Source organism: Portunus trituberculatus, chromosome 44, assembly GCF_017591435.1.
Source record: "Portunus trituberculatus isolate SZX2019 chromosome 44, ASM1759143v1, whole genome shotgun sequence".
Lineage (NCBI taxonomy): Eukaryota > Metazoa > Arthropoda > Malacostraca > Decapoda > Portunidae > Portunus > Portunus trituberculatus.
The window spans coordinates 29,092,514-29,112,411 of NC_059298.1; the positions used below are offsets into that span (position 1 = coordinate 29,092,514).

Below are 19,898 nucleotides of genomic sequence, written 5' to 3' on the forward strand. Positions count from 1 at the left end.
ATATGAAAACGAGTCATGGTACTCAAGAGGCTAAGGAGGCAAGTTAAAGATAAGCCCGGGAAAGTAACGAAAAATGAATGCAAATGAAAGAAATATCAATCAAAGCGTAGAATCCTAGTGGGAAGCGAACTGGGAGATGTTGTATTCGGCGCATGTTGAATTCGGCGCATCCTGTTCCATTAAGTCTGGTTCTCATCAGCATTGCCATCGCCACGTGACGGAATGCATAATATCTCGCAAGTGGATGCTCGTTACAGGGAAGCTATAACAAGAATTTCATGCTATTTATTTTCTGTTCTTTATTTTTGTGTTAGCTCGTGGATTTTTAATAATGATACCACGAAGAGAATGAAGAAGAAGGAGAAGGAGAAAAAGAAGAAAAGATAAAGAAGAAGAAGAAGAAGAAGAAAAGATGAAGAAGAAGAAGAAGAAGAAGAAGAAGAAGAAGAAGAAGAAGAAGAAGAAGAAGAAGAAGAAGAAGAAGAAGAAGAAGAAGAAGAAGAAGAAGAAGAAGAAGAAGAAGAAGAAGAAGAAGAAGAAGAAGAAGAAGAAGAAGAAGAAGAAGAAGAAGAAGAAGAAGAAGAAGAAGAAGAAGAAGAAGAAGAAGAAAGAAAGAAAGAAAGAAGAAGAAAGAAAGAAAGAGAAAGAAAGAAAGAAAGAAAGAAAAAATATCAGCAAAACAACAACAACAACAACAACAACAAATACTACTACTACTACTACTACTACTACTACTACTACTACTACTACTACTACTACTACTACTACTACAAAAACAACCTTTCAACGAGTCTACAATAGAAGTCATTACGAGCGTTCAAGGAAGTTTCAGAAGACCTCTACATCATCAGTAATAGGAAATGGAAACAAGAGATCTCAGTCTAATCACTCCTTTGGCCTTTTGGAAGCAGTTCTAATGGGAGTCAGAAGCGTTTTAAAAGATCACAAGCTTCCATTCTACTACATCCAAACACTCAACCTTCGAAAACCTGTTGACTACTATCCTCTTCTCTGATTCATGTACTTTTCTCTACTCATTCTTCTCGACCCTTACACTCTACTCTACACACTGTATTTTCATTTATGTAAGACGGGAGTACTGGCCAAGGACAACAAAATGAAACCTGTTGACTACTATCCTCTTTACTCTACTCACTCTTCTCCACCCTTACACTACACACTGTACTTTTATTTATGTAAGAGAGGAATGCTGGCTAAGGGCAACAAAATATATATAAAGAAAAAAAGGTCACTTAATTGCCAGTTCCCACAGGTCCGATAGAGTTGGCCAAAAAAAAAGGGATGTCATTGATACCTTCCTCCGCCTTTTAAATGAAGTCAAGTCATAGGAAGTTGAGATACAGAAGCAGGCAGGGAGTTCCAGAGTTTACCAGAGAAAGGTATAAATGATTGCGAGTACTGGTTTATTCTTGTTTTTGAGAGCTGGACAGAACAGGGGTGGAAAGAAGAAGAAACCCTGGTAACTCATCTTTCTAAATAAAACTGGGACCATATCCTTCGTAAATTTGTGTGCCATCACCAGTTAGAAGACCATTTTCTAAACCTCTACTTACTCTTCTCCTTCCTTACACTACACACTACATGCCTCGTCTTTCTAAATCAAACTGAAACCGCGTCCTTAGTAAAACTGTGCAGCATCACCAGTTAAAGGAGCATGTTCTGAAATGTTTAAACGCCGCCCCTCCACATTCAAAAGGCTCTTTTCAAAGTTTCATCTATTTTGTGATTACTTTCATAGTTTGAGTGACAGATTAACGAGATTTCTCCATTATTAATAGTAGAAACACGAATGAGAACCAGGCAAATCATCTCTGTTGCCCTGGAAAACAGTCGTGATGGGAGACCGAAACGATTCTGAACACGGTCTAGTCTAGATCACCACCTTAGTGTTCCTGTAAGTGCATGGAAACTCTAGATCTTAACATAGACGTCAGTACGATCGACACTGTGCTTGAGTCCCTTGGTATAAACTCGCCTGGGCTACTGATTATGTACTAGACCTCAGATTAAGTTCCTTCTAGCCAGCGCAGCCCTTTAGTTCCCAAGTCAGTGCGTGAAAACCTTATAACTATAGTTTGTCTACTCTAAAATAGCTCCTGGGTCCGTATTCAGAAACGCTTTGTTCTCTCATTACGACTATATCCCAAGGCCACAGAGACGATTAGCGGGATTTTTCAAAGGTGTATCTCCAATTGATAATGTAAGAACCTTGTCACTCTACCCTTAGAACAGTAAAAATACCTTAAAAAACTGGTGTAAACTTAAATAAAATCCTTTTGAATTAGTGGAGTTGAAGCGTTGAAGTGTTTGTGAATACGAGCCCTGGATTTAAAACATATTGTAGCTTATTGATAACGTAATTGATTTGATGTGAATAATACTTGTTTTCTGTTGATCAGCGCACTTATTACAAGGATAGCTCACGGTTTTCCTCAAGATCTGACAACCACACATTTCTTGGGACACTATTCAAACTGAGACCTACGAGCCACTTTAGAGTAGACAGACTATCTCAGGCTTCACCACAGTCACCCACACTACTCATAGCTCCATCAGTCTACACTCCTCCAATGTGCTGTGAATGTATTAGATCTCAGGTTTAGTCAAGAGGGTATCACGAGGTCAAGAGGTGAACTGCAAGCCGCTCTGGGCAGTGTGGTACTCAAGCACACGTTTCCATATTCCTTCTGCTTACTTTTTGGTGATTTTATGCAGCTTCAGAAACTCATGTGGGGGATTAAAATAGTGAAGACTCTGGCCGTTAATCTTCTCACCCCCATAGACTTTTTCCAATGTCAATAAAATGGTCTTATCGTAAACAAACAAGTCTCAAGGTAAAAATGCTTTCTCATACAATTCTGTTCTTCGCCTCCACTATTTCGAAAGCCTTTATTCATATTTATACAGGTTTCTTAATGTGTTTTATGGTCCTAGTGAAAGAGTAACATGATATTTACATTATTAACTGGAAAGACACTCTTGAAAACTCCGTCAATCACCTCTGTGGCTTTGGAAAACAGTTGTGGTGAGAGAGCAGAGCGTTTCTGAAGACTGGGTTCGACTTGTATTCTCAATCACTTTTTTGTTTCATCTTCACTATTTCAAAAGCCGTTATTTGTATTTTATTTGTATTTACGCAAGTTTTTAAATGAGTTTTTATGGTCCTAGTGAAAGATTAACATGATTTTTACATTATCAACTGGAAAGACCACTCTTGAAAACCCCGCCAATCACCTCTGTGGCCTTGGGAAACAGTCGTGGTGAGAGAGCAAAGCGTTTCTGAAGACTGAACTCAAGACCAAGACTCAAACGGGAACAACAAATCACTGGCGGTGTCTGGTGGGTCGCGGTTGGAGGTGGTGGGGTCATAGCGAGGGCTGGCGGGGTCACAAGGGGGTCACAACGGGGTCACAGCTGAGTCACAGCTGGGTCACAGCAGGGTCACATGTCTCAGTCCTCTTTCTTCTCGTACTTATCTCCTGAGCGTGAGAAGGGAAGGGTTGTGATGTTAGTGTACTGTGTGAAGTGGTGGTGGTGGTGGTGGTGGTGGTGGTGGTGGTGGTGGTGGTGGTGGTGGTAGTAGTAGTAACAGTTTTATTGTTGTTGCTGTTGTTCTTGTTGTTGTTGTGAGAAAGGGAGAAGGAGGAGGAGGAAGATGAAGAAGAGGAGGAGGAGAAGGAGGAGGAGGAGAAGGAGGAGGAGGAGGAGAAGGAGGAGGAGGAGAAGGAGGAGGAGGAGAAGGACGTAGTAGTAGTGATAGTGATGGTGGTGGAAGAAAAGTACATGTTATTGATATTATTATCATTATTATTATTATTACTACTATTACTATTACTATCATCATTATTATTATTGTTATTGTTTTTATTATTTTCATTATCATTATCAGAGAGAGAGAGAGAGAGAGAGAGAGAGCACTTTACAAGCGGGAATCACAGACGTGCCTGCCGGCGTGGTTGTCTCCTTTCATTAAGTGTGGTGCCTCGCAGGACTCACTGGCTGCTGGGTGCCCCCCACCGCCCGCTCTTACTTGTGTCAGTCAAAGGCGCCGTGTAAGGCAAGAGGGAGGCGGGTGTGTTTGCACGCTTTGTATGGCTGTGTGTTACTGTGTGTGAATGATTAAGTGACTGGCTGACTGACTGACCAACTAGATAAACAAATGAATGACCAACTGACTGACTAACTGACTGAATGAATAAATGATCAACTGACTGTCCGACTGACTGACTGATTGAATGAAGGAGAGGGTGAGCGAGTAAGTGAGTGAGTGAGTGAGTGAATGAGTGAATAAGTGGATCAAGAAATTAATAAATCTGAATCTCATGACATCTGTTGAAAATGTGAAGGAACAAATTAATATCAAGTGCTCGGTAAAAAAAAAATAAGAAGAAGAACAGAAGGGAGGAAGACTTAAAATACTGTTTGTTACGGTGTGTGTGTGTGTGTGTGTGTGTGTGTGTGTGTGTGTGTTTCACTGTTTTATCTGCTGCAGTCTCTGACGAGACAGCCAGACGTTACCCTACGGAACGAGCTCAGAGCTCATTATTTCCGATCTTCAGATAGGCCTGAAACCAGGCACACACCACACACCGGGACAATAAGGTCACAACTCCTCGATTTACATCCCGTACCTACTCACTGCTAAGTGAACAGGGGCTACACGTGAAAGGAGACACATCCAAATATCTCCACCCGGCCGGGGAATCGAACCCCGGTCCTCTGGATTGTGAAGCCAGCGCTCTAACCACTGAGCTACCTGGGCGTGTGTGTGTGTGTGTGTGTGTGTGTGTCTGTCTGTCTGTCTGTCCGTCTGTCTGTTCTCTGTGTGTGTGTGTGTGTGTGTGTGTGTGTGTGTGTGTGTGTGTGTGTGTGTGTGTGTGTTTGTGTCTGTTTGTCAGTCTGTCTGTGTGTCTGTCTATCTGTCTGTCTGTTCTCTGTCTATGTGTGTGTGTGTGTGTGTGTGTGTGTGTGTGTGTGTGTGTGGGGTATGGATGTGGGTGTGAGTGGGCGTTGGTGTGGGTAGATGTAGGATACACTCGTTAGAACTATTATTGTGAGAGTGTAGCATGTGTATAGAGTATTTATAGTGTGGGAGCGGAGTGTGGGTAGGAGTAACTGTTAGCACTTATTCTTCAGGAGTTAAGAGGACACTGTTTGTAAAGCTGCCTTGGAAAAGTAGCCCCTTCACCAGTACAAGGACCTTACCGCTTCGATCGAATAACGTTATGTTAGTTGTGATAAGTGAGGAATAATTGCGCTGGATGCTTAAGTAGATGATTTATAACCTTCTATCATAGTGAAAAGAAGCATTATGAAATTCACCGGCTGTTTCGATGGTCTGGAATACATTGAAATAGATCAGTGGTAAAGTGATGATTAATTCCTTGAGTACCATGACGCGTTTCCATATTCATCCTGCTTACTGTTTGGTGATTTTATACAGCTTCAGAAACTTATGTTGGGGATTGAAATAGTGAAGACTGTGGCCATTAATCTTCTGACCTCCATAGATTCTCCCTAATGTCAATAAAGTGGTTTTATCGTACACAAATCTCGAAGTAAAAATGTGTCCTAGTATTGAAGAGGTTAAAAGAAAACCTTCCTGTAGAGAGTTGTGAGTCAGGAGCAATGTGTCATACAGCAGAGAAAAGATTATCCAACACTGCTTTTTATGTAAGAGGGAGAAGCGACCAAGGGCAACAAAAAAATGTGATTAGTAAAAAAATAGATAAATAAATAAGAGGCCCATTGAGGTGCCGGTTTCAAAACAAGCTGAAAAGATTATCAAAAGGCGTGTGTGTCCCAGGATGATAATAAGAGTTATCAGCATTTTTTAATCACTTGTGATAAATAAGATGCAGTTATGAAGGATGTGTGAGTTAATGATTTATAGCCTTTCTTGAGAACGAAAAGTATCATTATTCACTTGATCAATCTCTAATAACGTGTGGATTGTTTGTTTCCACCCACCAGCCACCTCGAAGCATGATCCTTGCCAGATATTCAAAAAGAAAAGAAAAACTGCTCTTCAAATCTTCTTCCTTGATGCAGCGTGAGTGAAAGAGTTAAAACACAGACTCCCTGCACACTAATGAGCCTGATATACAGTAGGAGCTCAAGAATGTGTGTGTGTGTGTGTGTGTGTGTGTGTGTGTGTGTGTGTGTGTGTGTGTGTGTGTGTGTGTGTGTGTGTGTGTGTGTGTGGCTGGGAGTAATGGGGTGAGCGGCAGTGACCTCATTGCTCAGGGGAAAAAGTTATGTGAGTAAATTTGCAGGACACCGAGAGCTGCGTCTTGCCACTGACCCCCAAGCCCCCGCCACCCCGCCCCGCCCCGCCTCCCTGCCCCGCCCAGAACTGAGACGGTGGTGGTGGTGGTGGCTGCGGTGGTGGTGGTGGTGGTGTTTAGTCTTTCACTGCTTTACAATTTTTTCCCCTGATCGCTTACATCTATTTGAAGGCTAATATTAATTTCATTTTTTTATATGTTTTTTTTTTTTGCTAGAGTCTCTTAAAAGTCTTCGTAGCTTTCAATACACAAAAATTTTCCTTCTGTTTGTTTCCTTTGTGTGCGTTACTAAATTTTCACCAAAGCTCTGAACGTCAACATGTACGATCATATCAGAAGAAGGAATAATAAGTACGATGATAATGATGATAATAAGAGTAGTAGTAGTAGTAGTAGTAGTAGTAGTAGTAGTAGTAGTAGTAGTAGTAGTAGCAGTAGTAGTAGCAGTAGTAGTAGTAGTAGTAGTAGTAGTAGTAGTAGTAGTAGTAGTAGTAGTAGTAGCAGCAGTAGTTTTTTTTTATGTAAGAGAGGAAAATGGCTGAGCAAAAAAAATATAAAGAAAAAAAGGCCCACTTATTTGCCAGTATCCTTGCAGGCCAAAGCGTCAGCCGAAATAAATGGACTGTCTTGAATCCTCCCTCTTAAAAGAAGTAGTCGTAAAGAAGTAGTAGTGGTAGTAGTAGTAGTAGTAGTAGTAGTAGTAGTAGTAGTTGTAGCAGCAGCAGCAGCACTGGCAACACCACTAAAAGCAGCAGCGAAAGCAATAAAACACAAATAGAGCGAACACTCATACAGGACGCTGCGTCACACCATCATCACCATCAGCAACAGCAGCGTGGCGACCTTGAGTACACACATCACGCACACGCACACGCACACAAGGTCGCGTGGTACATCTTGCCTCAGCACCTCGTCCCCCGCCCCCCCATGAGCCTCTCCACCGGATTGAGCTGGCCGAGACTCCCACGGGTGGCGCTGTAGCAAAAAGGCTCAACGGGAAGACTTAATTGTTTCCATCAAGCCTCACTTCCTCCCTTTGAGAGGCACCAGCGGCGTCTTGATGGCGATTGGTCGGGAGTGAGGGCGTATGGAGCACGTTATGGGCGCGCTGGGGCAGTAGGACGCGTGGGCCTCGACTGGTGAAAAGAGGATTGAGCGGCGCGGAGTGCTAAGTGCCCGGCTGGTGATGAGGCTAAGAATAGACGGCACACCACGTACTGCACTCACTCAGACCCGTCAGTACATGAGTATGGGCAATGGTCGCAGCACACTACACGCTCCCACTGTGTTATTACCTCCCTCCGACTCCAGTTCTCTATCAGCTAAGGATCTATTACTAACCAGGCTTTGTCATAAGGTTTGCAGCACATAATCCAACTTAAGATCGATGGAGAACACACGTCAGTAGATAAATATGGGCAGTAGTCGCGTCACACACCACGCAATGACGCACTCACTCACACTATGCTTGCGTCACTTATACTCAAATCCTCTGAAAGTGTACTAATTTCGCCCTGAAGGAAAATACATCGATACATAATAGTTAGTAGTCACGTAATACACCACACATACCTCCAATATGTTTAAATCTCCCAAACTTAACCCTTGCAGTACTGGGAAGCATTTTTACCACGGTTTTGTTTGTGATTAGTCGATTTTATTGACATTAGGATGGGTCTATGGAGGTCAGAAGATTAATGGCCAGAGTCTTCATTATTTTAATCCCCACATAAGTTTCTGAAGCTGTATAAAATCACCATATAATAAGCAGAATGAATATGAAAACGTGTCCTGATACTCAAGGGGATAAATTTCTCAAGCTTAACCCCTGCAGCACTGAGACGCATTTTCACCATGAGTTTTGAGTGTGACTAGACGATTTTATTGACATTAGGAAAGATCTGTGGAGGTCAGAAGATTAATAGCTACAATCTTCACTATTTCACTCCCAACATAAGTTTCTGAAGCTGTATAAGATCACCAAATAATAAGCAGAATAAATATGAAAACGTGTCCTGGTATTGAAGAGGTTATTTCCTGCTGAGTCTATTAACACCGAGGCTTTGTTATGAGGCAATGAACACGCCCGAGGAAAGCACATGTCAGTACACAAGTATGATCGATGCTCGCCAAACACACCCCACACTCTCTTCCACTGTGTTCGGCTCCCTCAGGCTCCAGTCCTCTGATCTGCCGGGCGTCTATTAATAGCCTTGTTAGGAGGTTATCAGCAGGTCAAGAGAACTTAAGATTGGGGGAAAACACACAGTAGAAGTGAGTGTAGAAGGTTATTTAACTGACCGTGACTCTACTTTCATATATTACACAAACACACACACACACACACATGACTTCCCACGTGTAGATCTATTGTTTTCATGCAATTTTCCTTATGTTCCTATTTATTACAAGATGCATGCGTGAAATGCCTATACAGTCATACATACATATATACACATACACAGAAATACAAATAATTTACTACCACTTATAGACTTACTGACATCTTACACCTTCCCTTATTCTCGTATCTATTCATCACAAGACACACACTACACTCACAAACACATACATATACATCAACGAACATTCACTGACGAACATATGAAGACTTAATTTATTCTCAGTGCTTGTTACGTCCAGGTGGGTCATTAGTGCACCTGGTTGGGAGTGTAGAGGGAGCAAGGGAGATGGAGCGCGAGGCAAGAGGGTTGAGGGCTGAGAAGGTGTGGGCCGCGTGTTCCTCTCCCCGTGAAGCAAGTAGCGCCCCAGTGAAGGCCTCGGGGACTTGTTGTGAGGAAGGGAAAGACATGCCACCTTACTCCTGTTGTTGGTGTTGGTGTTATTATTGTTGTTGTTGCTGCTAGTACTGCTGCTACTTTTTCTACTACTGCTGCTGCTGCTACTGCTGTTATTACTGCTACTAGTGCAATACTACTGCTACTTACTACTACTACTACTACTACTACTACTACTACTACTACTACTACTACTACTACTACTACTACTACTACTACTACTATTACAACTACTGCTATTACTACTACTGCAACCACTACTACTACTACTGTTATTACTACTACTACAACAACTACTACTACTACTATTACTACTACTACCGCTACTACTACTATTACTACTATGACCGCTACTACTACTACTACTACTACTACTACTACTACTACTACTACAGCTACTACTATTACTACTACTACGATGACTGCGCCATTAAATATCCAAATAGCACACACACACACACACACACACACACGCGGACAGACAGAGATCTGAAACCCTTGCTGTTCATATTAACTTGGCTCCATTACCGCGCGGCCCCAGCGAGGCATCGAATGAGAGAAACTTAGCCGGCTAACACTTTTTGGTCACTCTTTTTATAAGCCTTCCGGGTCAGTAAACTTATGAATGAAAGCGCTATTAGTACTGGGACCAAGAAACCTTCGGAAAGATTATTTTAAGACGCTTTTTCATAATTGATTTTTGATGTGGCAGTTCTTTGATGGTCATTGTTCATAGGTGTGTTTTGAATAAAGTTAACCCCTCCAGTACCATGACGCATCTTCATATCTATTCTGGTTATTATTTGGTGATTTTGTACAGCTTCAGAAATTCATATGGCCGCCGTGGTACAGTGGAACCATGCGTGCTTTGGGGTCCGAGGGGTCTCCAAGCGCACGGGTTCGAATCCTGTCCACGGTGCGAGTGTAGGTTGGGCTTCCTCACTCGGGGCAACGGTTTCCTAGCGGTTGGGCTTTCAGGTAGGAGGTATCCCAAAAAGTACCCCCTTTAGCCCACAAATTCCCGTGAAAAGCCTACATGGTATAAATAAAAAAAAAAGTAGTGAAGACTGTGGCCATTAATCTTCCGACCTCCATAGAGCATTTCCTAATGTCAATAAAATCATCTAGTTGTATCCAAAACTCACGGTAGAAAAGAGTCTCAGTAGTGAAGGAGCTAAGAAAGTTTTCTGTAAGATGCTTTTTCATTATTACTTTTGATGTGGCAGTTCTTTAATTGGTATGGTTCATTGGTGTGGTTTGAATAACGTTAACTTTAAGTAATGAGAATCAAACTACAGACACTGAACCAAGGAAGCTTATGAAATCATTATATTTTTTCTTCTTACTATTTTTGTGTAGTGGGAAGTAATTTTTTTTTTTATTGCTAATGATTCAAGGACAGTTTTTTTTTTTAACCCCTTCAGGACCATGACGCGTTTTCATATTCATCTTCCTTACTATTTGGCGATTTTGCACAGCTTCAGAAACTCATGTGGGATTAAAATACTGACTACTGGACCATTAACCTTTTGACCTCCATAGATCCTTTCCTAATGTAACTAAAAATCGTCAAGTCGTACCCAAAATTCAAGGTAAAGAATGCGTCCCAGTACTGAAGGGGGTTGATAACAGTTTAACTTCTGAACAAAACAAAATACAACTGGACCATTAACCTTCTGACATCCATAGACCTTTCCTAATGTACCTAAAAATCTTCTAGTCGTACCCAAAATTCATGGTAAAGAAAGCGTTCCAGTATTGAAGGGGGTTGATAACAGTTTAACTTTTGAACAAAACAAAATCCAGCATACAAACACTAAAGAGACTAAACCAACACTCACAAGACTATTTCCTTTTTCGTATTGACAGTGAAAGTCTTTGATTGGTAGTTACACAACGACAGCCTTTGACTAATTCTCACTTCTAGGCGTAACTCAAACTAGGGACTTTTGAAGAGACACACTTATAGATAAATCATTAACGTTTCCCATTACACTTTTAATATTTATTTATCTTATTTTTTGTTGTTTTCGTGTGTGCGTGTGTGTGTGTGTGTGTGTGTGTGTGTGTGTGTCTGTGTGTAAAATAACTATCTGATTACTAACGGCACAATGACATCTTTAAATACTCGCCTTATGACCGCGAGTGTCCCCATGATGTAGAGTGTTTCCTCGCCACCCGCCTCGTTGCTGGAGTGTGTTGGTGTGTTGACGCGCCGGGCTCAGATTGCGAATGACTAAGACTAAACTGCTACATGACTCCACTCTGGACTCGGCTCGCTCAAGGCTTAGCGAGACTGTATAGGAAACTCTTTATTGAATATCACGTTTCAGTGGTAAAAGCAACAGTGTGTGATGAGTGAGTGAACCTCGTATTCTCAAACATTTCTGTGCTTCACCTACACTACTTCAAAAGGCTTTATTTAAATTTGCACGAGTTTTCTAAGGTGTTTTTTTTTTTGGTTCTAGACGCAGAGTGACATGATTTCTACATTATCACCAGGAGAAACACTCTTGAAAACCTCGCTAGTCATCTCAGTGGCCCGTGAAAATAGTCTTGGTGAGAAAGCAAAGCGTTTCTGTATTTAGGTCTGAGTGTGGCGGTGAGATGAGGACTTGTAGTAGTAGACTCAAATATGGTAAATTGAAAGTAACGTTAACCCTTTCAATACTGGGACACATTTTTAGCTTGAGATTTACAGACGATTAGACCATTTCATTGGCATTAAGAAGAGTGTATGGAGGTAAGAAGATTAATGGCCACAGTCTTCACTATTTTGATCCCCCACATGGGTTTCTGAAGCTGTATAAAATCACCAAATGTTAAGAAGAATGAATATGGAAACGCGTCATGGCACTGAAGGGGTTAAAATCAAAACAGGAACCAATCAAAAGCAACCAGAAATAAGAACGAAATCAAATAAACTCAAATTAAAAAGAAAAACAAAAATAACGTAAAGCCAAAATCAAATAAGAATCTAAAATCAATAAACAAAACTAGACTAGGAAAAAAAATTACTCAACAAATAGGAAAAAAGAAAAAAAATATCAAATTACGACCCAAAAAAATCTCAAACAAGTAAAAAACTGAAACAAAATTAAAAAGAACCAACTCCACTTCAAAATTCAAACAACAAATAGGGGAAAAAATAAATAAAAAAAACATTAAATCAGCATCCGAAAAAATTTCCAAACAAGCCAAAAACTGAAGCAAAATGAAAAAGAATCAACTCCACTTCAAAAATTCAAACAAAACCGAACCAAAATGAAGAGAGAAGCAAAATATAAAAGAAAATAAATAGAAAGGGAAATAGATAACAGTTAAAGGAAAAAAGCAGTCATAGAAGATAAGTAAGAAGGTCAACGTCCCACTAGTAAAGAGAGAGAGAGAGAGAGAGAGAGAGAGAGAGTGAGTGTGTGTGTGTTTGTTTTATCAGTGTGGAGAGAAGTTACCACAGAATATCACTCCCTTCCATTAATTAAGATACGATTCCTTTCACCTCAATGTTCTGTGAGGTTAGGGTACAAATACACGTGTAGCAACTTGTCTCTGGTGGCAAGACTGACTGACTGACTGACTGATTGACTGGTGGATTAACCCCTACAGTACCATGACGCTTTCCAATATTCACTCTGCTTACTATATAGTGATTTAAAACGGCTTCAGAAACTCATTTGGGGATTAAGATAGTGGAGACTCTGGCTATTAATCTTTTGACCTCCATAGACCCTTCTTAATGTCAACAAAATCGTCTAATCACACCCAAAGCTCAAGGTAAAAATGCGTCCCAGTACTGAGGGAGTTAATTAAGATACATTCCATTCACTTCTATGTTCTATGAGATTAGAGAACAAATTTACGTTTAGCACCTTGTACCTGGTGGCAAGATTGATTTGCTGATTTTAAACGGCTTCAGAAACTTATATGGAGATGAAAATAGTGGATACTTTGGCTATTAATCTTCTGACCTCCATAGACCCTTCCTAATGTCAATAAAATCGTCTAATCGCACCCAAAACTCAAGGTAAAGAATGTGTCCGAGTAATGAAGGGGTTAATTGTCTTGATATGCTAAATTCATTGGTTATTTAATTTTATTTTCTTTGGGGGGGGGGGGAGTAGGTGTATCTCAGAATAATCCATTTACTTATCTCCAATGACTTAAGCTTACTACCATTGAGGGGGACGAAAAAAAAAAAAAAAAGAACAGCAACTACAATAACAACAACAACAACAACAAGAGCAGCAACAACAACAAGGAAAAAGGTAGAAAAGACAAACAAACAAGCAAGCAAAATAAACAAATGAACAAACTAACAAATGAATGAAGAAAAAAGAAAATAATACATAAATAAATAAGAAGAAACTGAAAAACATACAGAAAAAAAACACACGAGCAAAAAAAACAAGAGTATAAGAAAAATAGCAAATGCAAAACAAGTCAAGTAAGGAGGAGGAGGAGGAGGAGGAAGAGGAGGAGGAGGAGGAGGAGGAGGAGGAGGAGGAGGAGGAGGAGGAGGAGGAGGAAAGAAGATGAAGCTCAAGAAGAAGAAGAAGAAGAAGAAGAAGAAGAAGAAGAAGAAAAGAAGAAAAAAGAAAAAGGAAGAGGAGGAGGAAGAGAAGGAGAAAAAAAGAAGAAGAAGAAGAAGTAAAAGAAGAAAATAAAGAAAAGAAGGAGAAATGAAAGAAGAGGAAGAAGGAAAAAAAGAAAAGAAAAAGAAGAAGAAGAAGAAGAAAAAGAAGGAAGACGTAGGAGGATGAGGAGAAGAAGAAGCAAAACAAATGTCACTTCACAGGCAGTGGCAATGAACTTCACAGCATCACCTCACTCTTCTCTCAGCAATGAATGATACCCACCGACGCACTGAAGCAAAATATTAAAATAGCAAACGAGCAAGATAAGAGGGTGACAGATTTAATGCGTCAGACTTCCCCACACACGTTGTTAGCTAAATGTCATTAGAGAAAGGAGATACTCAAACTAATGAATAAATCGCAGAGTTTATTCATTGTTCAGTTGTGATTTATGCATTTATGAATAAGGTATACATGTTTATTGGGCGAACTCTTGATATTAATCTTTTCAGTACCAGGAAGCGTTTTTATATTCATTCGTGTTACTGTTTGGTGATTTTATACAGGTTCAGAAACATATATGGGGATTAAATTAGTAAAGAACCTCACCATTAATCACTTCAGTACTGGAATGCATTTTTTACCATGAGTTTTCGTTATGATTTAACGATTTTATTTGCATTAGGAAGGCTCTTTGGAGGTCAGAAGATTAATAGCTTGAGTCTTCAGTATTTTAATCCCCACATAAGTTTCTGAAGCTGTATAAGATCACCAAATAGTAACCAAAATGAATATAGAAATGTGTCATGGTACTGAAGGATTAATCTTTTGACCTCCATAGATCGTTCCTAATGCAAATAAAATCATCTAATCCAGAAACAAAGGTAAAAATGCGTCTCAGTACTGAAGTGATTTAAGCACGTAATGTATGTCTCGTTTCTCTTCATAAACTACGTCACACTGCGAGGAACCATTTCAAATAAATATATAAATTCAGACGCTTTGTATTTGATGTTCTTTGATTTCTTTCTGCAGACGAAGAAAAATTAAAAGAGATATAAGCAAACGAAAACAAAATCTTGACTAAGTTATTCAGATTATAGTTTTCGTCTCATTAACTTTCGGTGCCTTAATCTCTTCTTGACGCGTTTCCATATTCATTCTGGTAACTATTTGGTGATTGTATACACCTTCAGAAACTCATGTTGGGGATTAGAATAGTGAAGATTCTGGCCATTAATATTCTGACCTCCATAGACCCTTCCTCATGTCAATGGTCTAATTTTACATAAAACTCAAGGTAAAAAATGTATCCCAGCATTGAAAAGGTTAATAACTTCAAAAAATCCTTAATAACAACAACATTATACCACCTCCCCACCACTACCACCTCCCCACCACTACCACCACCATCACCACCACCACCACCACCACCACTACTACTACCTCAATCATTACCGCTACTTCCGGGGTCCACATGTGCCCAGGTATCGCCCCTTCCTAAGCTCCACGCTTGGCTCTGCTCCTGCTCCGCGTATAGGGAGGCCGCGGCGAGGTGCCTCACTACTCAAATACCAGCGTTACTTGGAGCGGAGTGTAGAGCTATTCGTCACGTCAGCTCCTCCCTCCACACACACACACACACACACACACACACACACACACACACACACACATCTATCTTCCATGGTTTTTTTTTGTTTTGTTTTTGTAATCTATTCTTTTCCAGACTCTTTCATTTTGGTTTTGATATACAATTTCTCTCTCTCTCTCTCTCTCTCTCTCTCTCTCTCTCTCTCTCTCTCTCTCTCTCTCTCTCTCTCTCTCTCTCTCTCTCTCTCTCTCTCTCTCTCTCTCTCTCTCTCTCTCTCTCTCTCTCTCTCTCTCTCTCTCTCTCTCTCTCTCCTAATTATCCAGCAGTGAGTCACGTATGCAGACTAATGAAGGTGAATATCTGAGTCATTAGTGAGCTGAAGGTATGTTCTGTTATAATGTTGTTTAATCCTGTGCTTTAACCCCTTCACTACCATGACACGTCTTCATATTTATTCTGGTTACTATTTGGTGATTTTATACAGCCTCAGAAACTCATGTGGGGTTAAAATAGCGACAAGTCTGGACCATTAATCTTCTGACCTCCATAAGCCATTCCTAATGTATATAAACTCGTCTAATATCACCTAAAGCGTGTAGTAAAAGTACATCCCAGTATTGAAGGGGTTGATATCGTCATGTACGTAAGATGGATGTAAATGTAAGATGTTTTGGGATTGGAAGTCATTTATTTTTTTTTTTCGTATCAGTCTCTTTTTATTTTTCTTGATGTTCTCTCCTGCTGTTTTTTTTTTTTTCTTTTCTTTTCTTTTCGTTTGTTTTTGTGTTTTAATAATGATTCAGTGCTTTTTTTTCTTTTTTTTATATTTGTAGCTTTTTGACGTTTTTTTTTTTCTTTTGTATCTCTCTCTTCTTTGATTTTTCGTGATGTTCTCTCCTACTGTTTTGTTTACCTTTTATTTTTCGTTTGTTTTGTTTTGGTAAATGTTTCGATGCTATTTTTTTTTTTTTTCTCCATAAATAACTAGTTTTTTTTTTTTTTTTTTTGGGGAGGGGCCATAGTCTCTTAAATAAGTGAAGAAAAATAGATGAAAACTAGCTACCTATTCTCTCTCTCTCTCTCTCTCTCTCTCTCTCTCTCTCTCTCTCTCTCTCTCTCTCTCTCTCTCTCTCTCTCTCTCTCTCTCTCTCTCTCTCTCTCTCTCTCTCTCTCTCTCTCTCTCTCTCTCCCCGCACGCCCATGCAAATTTTCTTCCTTTTTTTTTTTGCTTTGCTTTTTGCAGTGGACAAACAGACCAATGAAAGGGTTAAGACTAGAGGAGAAAGACTGTCAACATATTCCTGCTACGATTACATGATACCCTCCCTCCATTACCAGCGCTCCTTCATTAATGCAGAAAAAAATGCCACGAACACAAGTCAAGCTGATAGTGAACTGGTGTAGCAATATGTCTCCTTGTCAGTGCTGTTGAATTTAAAGTCTATGTTGCAAGTTTACTTATTCCTGTATTCAGTTAATGGTGGATAGTATAGCACCAAAATCCACTTCCTCCTCCTCTTCCTACTCTTCTTCTTCCTCCTCTTCCTCCTCTTCCTCCTCCTTCACTCCGGCATTCCTGTTTTTGTGGTCATCGTAAGGCTTGTATTCTCAAACTTTCCTGTACTTTACCTCCACTATTTCAAAAGGCTTTATTTAAATCTAGGTGATTTTTTTAAGGTGCTTTTACGGTTCTAGAGGCAGAGTGACAAGATTTCTACATTATTAACCGGAGAAACACTCTTGAAAACTCCGCTACTCATCTCTGTGGTCTTAGAAAATAGTCGTGGTGAGAGACAAAGTGTTTCCGAATATGTGCCCAAGTCATGTAACTTTCTGCACCCACTTCTATCGGTTACCTTTTTCTCTCAGTCCTTTGACATGCCGACTGATTCACACCAAAGGATGATACGTGGGAATGGGTAAAGTAGCCGAGTTTTATTACAGGGACCGCCACTTGTAGGTCTGATGGCTTTTCACATTTTCCCTTGCGTCCATGTGTTTTCCTATGATCAAATCTGAAGACTTGGGATTAACCCCTTATGTACCATGACACGTTCTCATATGTATTCTATTTACCATTTGGCGATCTTATGCAGCTTCAGAAACTCATGGGAAATTGAAATAGTGAAGACTCTGGCCATTAATCTTTCGACCTCCATAGACCCTTTCTAATATAAGTAAAATCGTCAAATCATATCCAAAACTCATTGTAAAAATGCGTCCTAGTACTGAAGGGTTAATGAAAAGCTCTACACAGTGGCAGTGAGTTGGTTTTGTGTACTCAACTTCAGACTATGGCCAAGGTGGGAGCTTCCAAAAGAAATCATCGTGGAATAAGACAAGCGTTATGGTCCTGAAGTTTGAGTCACCATGCTTTGTTGTTCTGGTCAGAGGTTCTTTCGTTGTTTTATCCAGTGCGGGAATAGTGCTTTCATTCCGACTGTTGATTTATTTCCGTGTTTCTATGAAGTGTGGGATGGGAACGTTACATTTAGTACTTCATGCAGTGTTTTCTTCTTTTTCTATTTTTTGTACGATTTTGTTTAAGAGAAATGGTATTCTAATATCTTGACTCTTTTAATCTTTTCTTTTTTTCTCCTTATTATTGACGTTCAAAGCCAAATGATCCCGGTAGTGTGGCGCCCTTTCACTTTATGAGTTAAATGCCAAAGAGAAATCACAAAGTATGTTTCTCTTGAGTCTTTGGACTTGACTTAAAGTGTTTCATTGGACCAGTGCAGCCTTCACTGGAGGATTCACGCAGACTATTGTAAGAGCCTCACTTTAGTGCAGTACTCAGCCATCACACAGCTACTCCACCTGTTACACTCATACGATCTTGAAAAGTAACGATTTATCATGGAGAGAAAGACAAACAGACAGACAGACAGACACTATTAGGATAAACAAACAAATTGGTTAACCGACTGGATGTGTGTGTGTGTGTGTGTGTGTGTGTGTGTGTGTGTGTGTGTGTGTGTGTGTGTGTGTGTGTTGTGTGCGAGGCAGTGGACACCATCAACACAATGGGTGCATCCGGGATGGCGGGTTGCCTCCTCTGCCTTCCCCGCGGTGCCCCCCTCGAGGCTCACGAGTCATGCCGCCCGCCGCTGCACGGTACATTAGCGGCCGCCTGTGAGAGCAGAGCGGTGGGGAGTCTGGCCACTATAGCGTGTCACTATAAATCACTATAAACATCATCGTCATTATAATGCACCAGCTGATAGCGGGACTCAAGAGCCAGACACCATAAAATTACCACTATGGGAGGAGGCGCCGCTGCCATGTGCCTCTAGCGTAGTGAACCCCAGGACCTGTGGCGGCTCCGAACTTGTGGTGGGTCGCAAGATTCCCCTTCCCTACGTGCTGCTTTTCGTAAATGAGTAAAGGAGTTTTAGCCAAGTTGTTATGGCACACCAAACATGTGAGGTGTGCAGCGCAGCTCACCACGAATTGAGGACATGGACTGTGCTCACTGCTGCTGCGCAAGACACACATTCTAGTCGCCGGGAATACAGATGAAATCAAACTGGGTGGCAACAAAAAAATTATAATATGAACAACACTGGCTAGGGACATCTCACCAAACCAGACTCCCCGGACACCCGCAGCGTCACGCGAGGCGAGGCCACAGCACAGTCTCCAGTGAGTGCCGGCTCCCGGGAGGTGGTCAGGACTCAGTACTCACCTTTTTCCGTTGTCTCCGCACGCCGCTGTGAACACTGGCGTTGAGCACCACAAAGGCAGCGAGGGTGGTCGCTGCGGCAGTAAGAGCGATAAGGCGCAGGGCCCGGCGAGGCCTCATGACGCTGCAGGGAGGACTTCCCTATCTGTCTTGGCACAATTTTTCTGGGTATATCCTATAGATGCTTCGCACTTCATCCAGGGAGTCCTTGGGAAAGGTTATGGACCAGTGCAGTGAATGTCAAGCCTCGGGAACATGTCGGCTTTGGTCCCGGCACAAGTGTGCTCACGTGCTGTCTGTGGCGGCCTGAGCCAGTCATGCCTCCAGGAGCTACGGCTGCCACATGCTCCCTCCAACACCTCCCGCCACACACTGCTGACCCGCCCGGCCCGCAGCCAGCCCAGCCTGACTTCTGCCTGGCCGATTCCTCAGCTGTTCCCCACCCCCTCCCACCCAGACCACACCATTCATTTTCTGCCTCCCTCCACGCCGGAAGCTCACGTCGACACATCTGTCTGAGGCTTCAGGGAAACGCGGGAGTCCTCATCGATGGTGTATTTTTGGTACAGAATTGTCACACGCGAGTTGAATTATGCTATTATATTTAATATAGATACTATTTCAGTAGTAGTAATAGTAGCAGTGGTAGTAGTAGTAGTAGTAGTAGTAGTAGTAGTAGTAGTTGTAGTAGTAGTGGTAGTGGTAGTGGTGGTGTGGTGGTGGTAGTGGTGTGGTGGTGTGTGGTGGTGGTGGTGGTGGTGGTGGTGGTGGTGGTGGTGGTGGTGGTGGTGGTGGTGGTGGTGGTGGTGGTGGTGGTGGTGGTGGTGGTGGTGGTGGTGGTGGTGGTGGTGGTGGTGGTGGTGGTGGTGGTGGTGGTGGTGGTGGTGGTGGTGGTGGTGGTGGTGGTGGTGGTGGTGGTGGTGGTGGTGGTGGTGGTGG

At 41.5% G+C, this 19,898-nt stretch overlaps 1 protein-coding gene across 3 annotated transcripts in view; it reads right to left on the reverse strand.

Annotated features, from left to right (window-relative positions):
- Positions 1–19,086, reverse strand: part of LOC123518707 (polypeptide N-acetylgalactosaminyltransferase 14-like) — a 126,291-nt gene extending 107,205 nt beyond the window's left edge. For all 3 annotated transcript variants that reach the window (XM_045279707.1, XM_045279706.1, XM_045279705.1), the window contains exon 1: positions 18,963–19,086. The gene's annotated coding sequence lies outside the window, so the exon portion shown is untranslated. The remainder of the gene's footprint in view (positions 1–18,962) is intronic.
- Between the last annotated feature and the right edge of the window lie 812 nt (positions 19,087–19,898).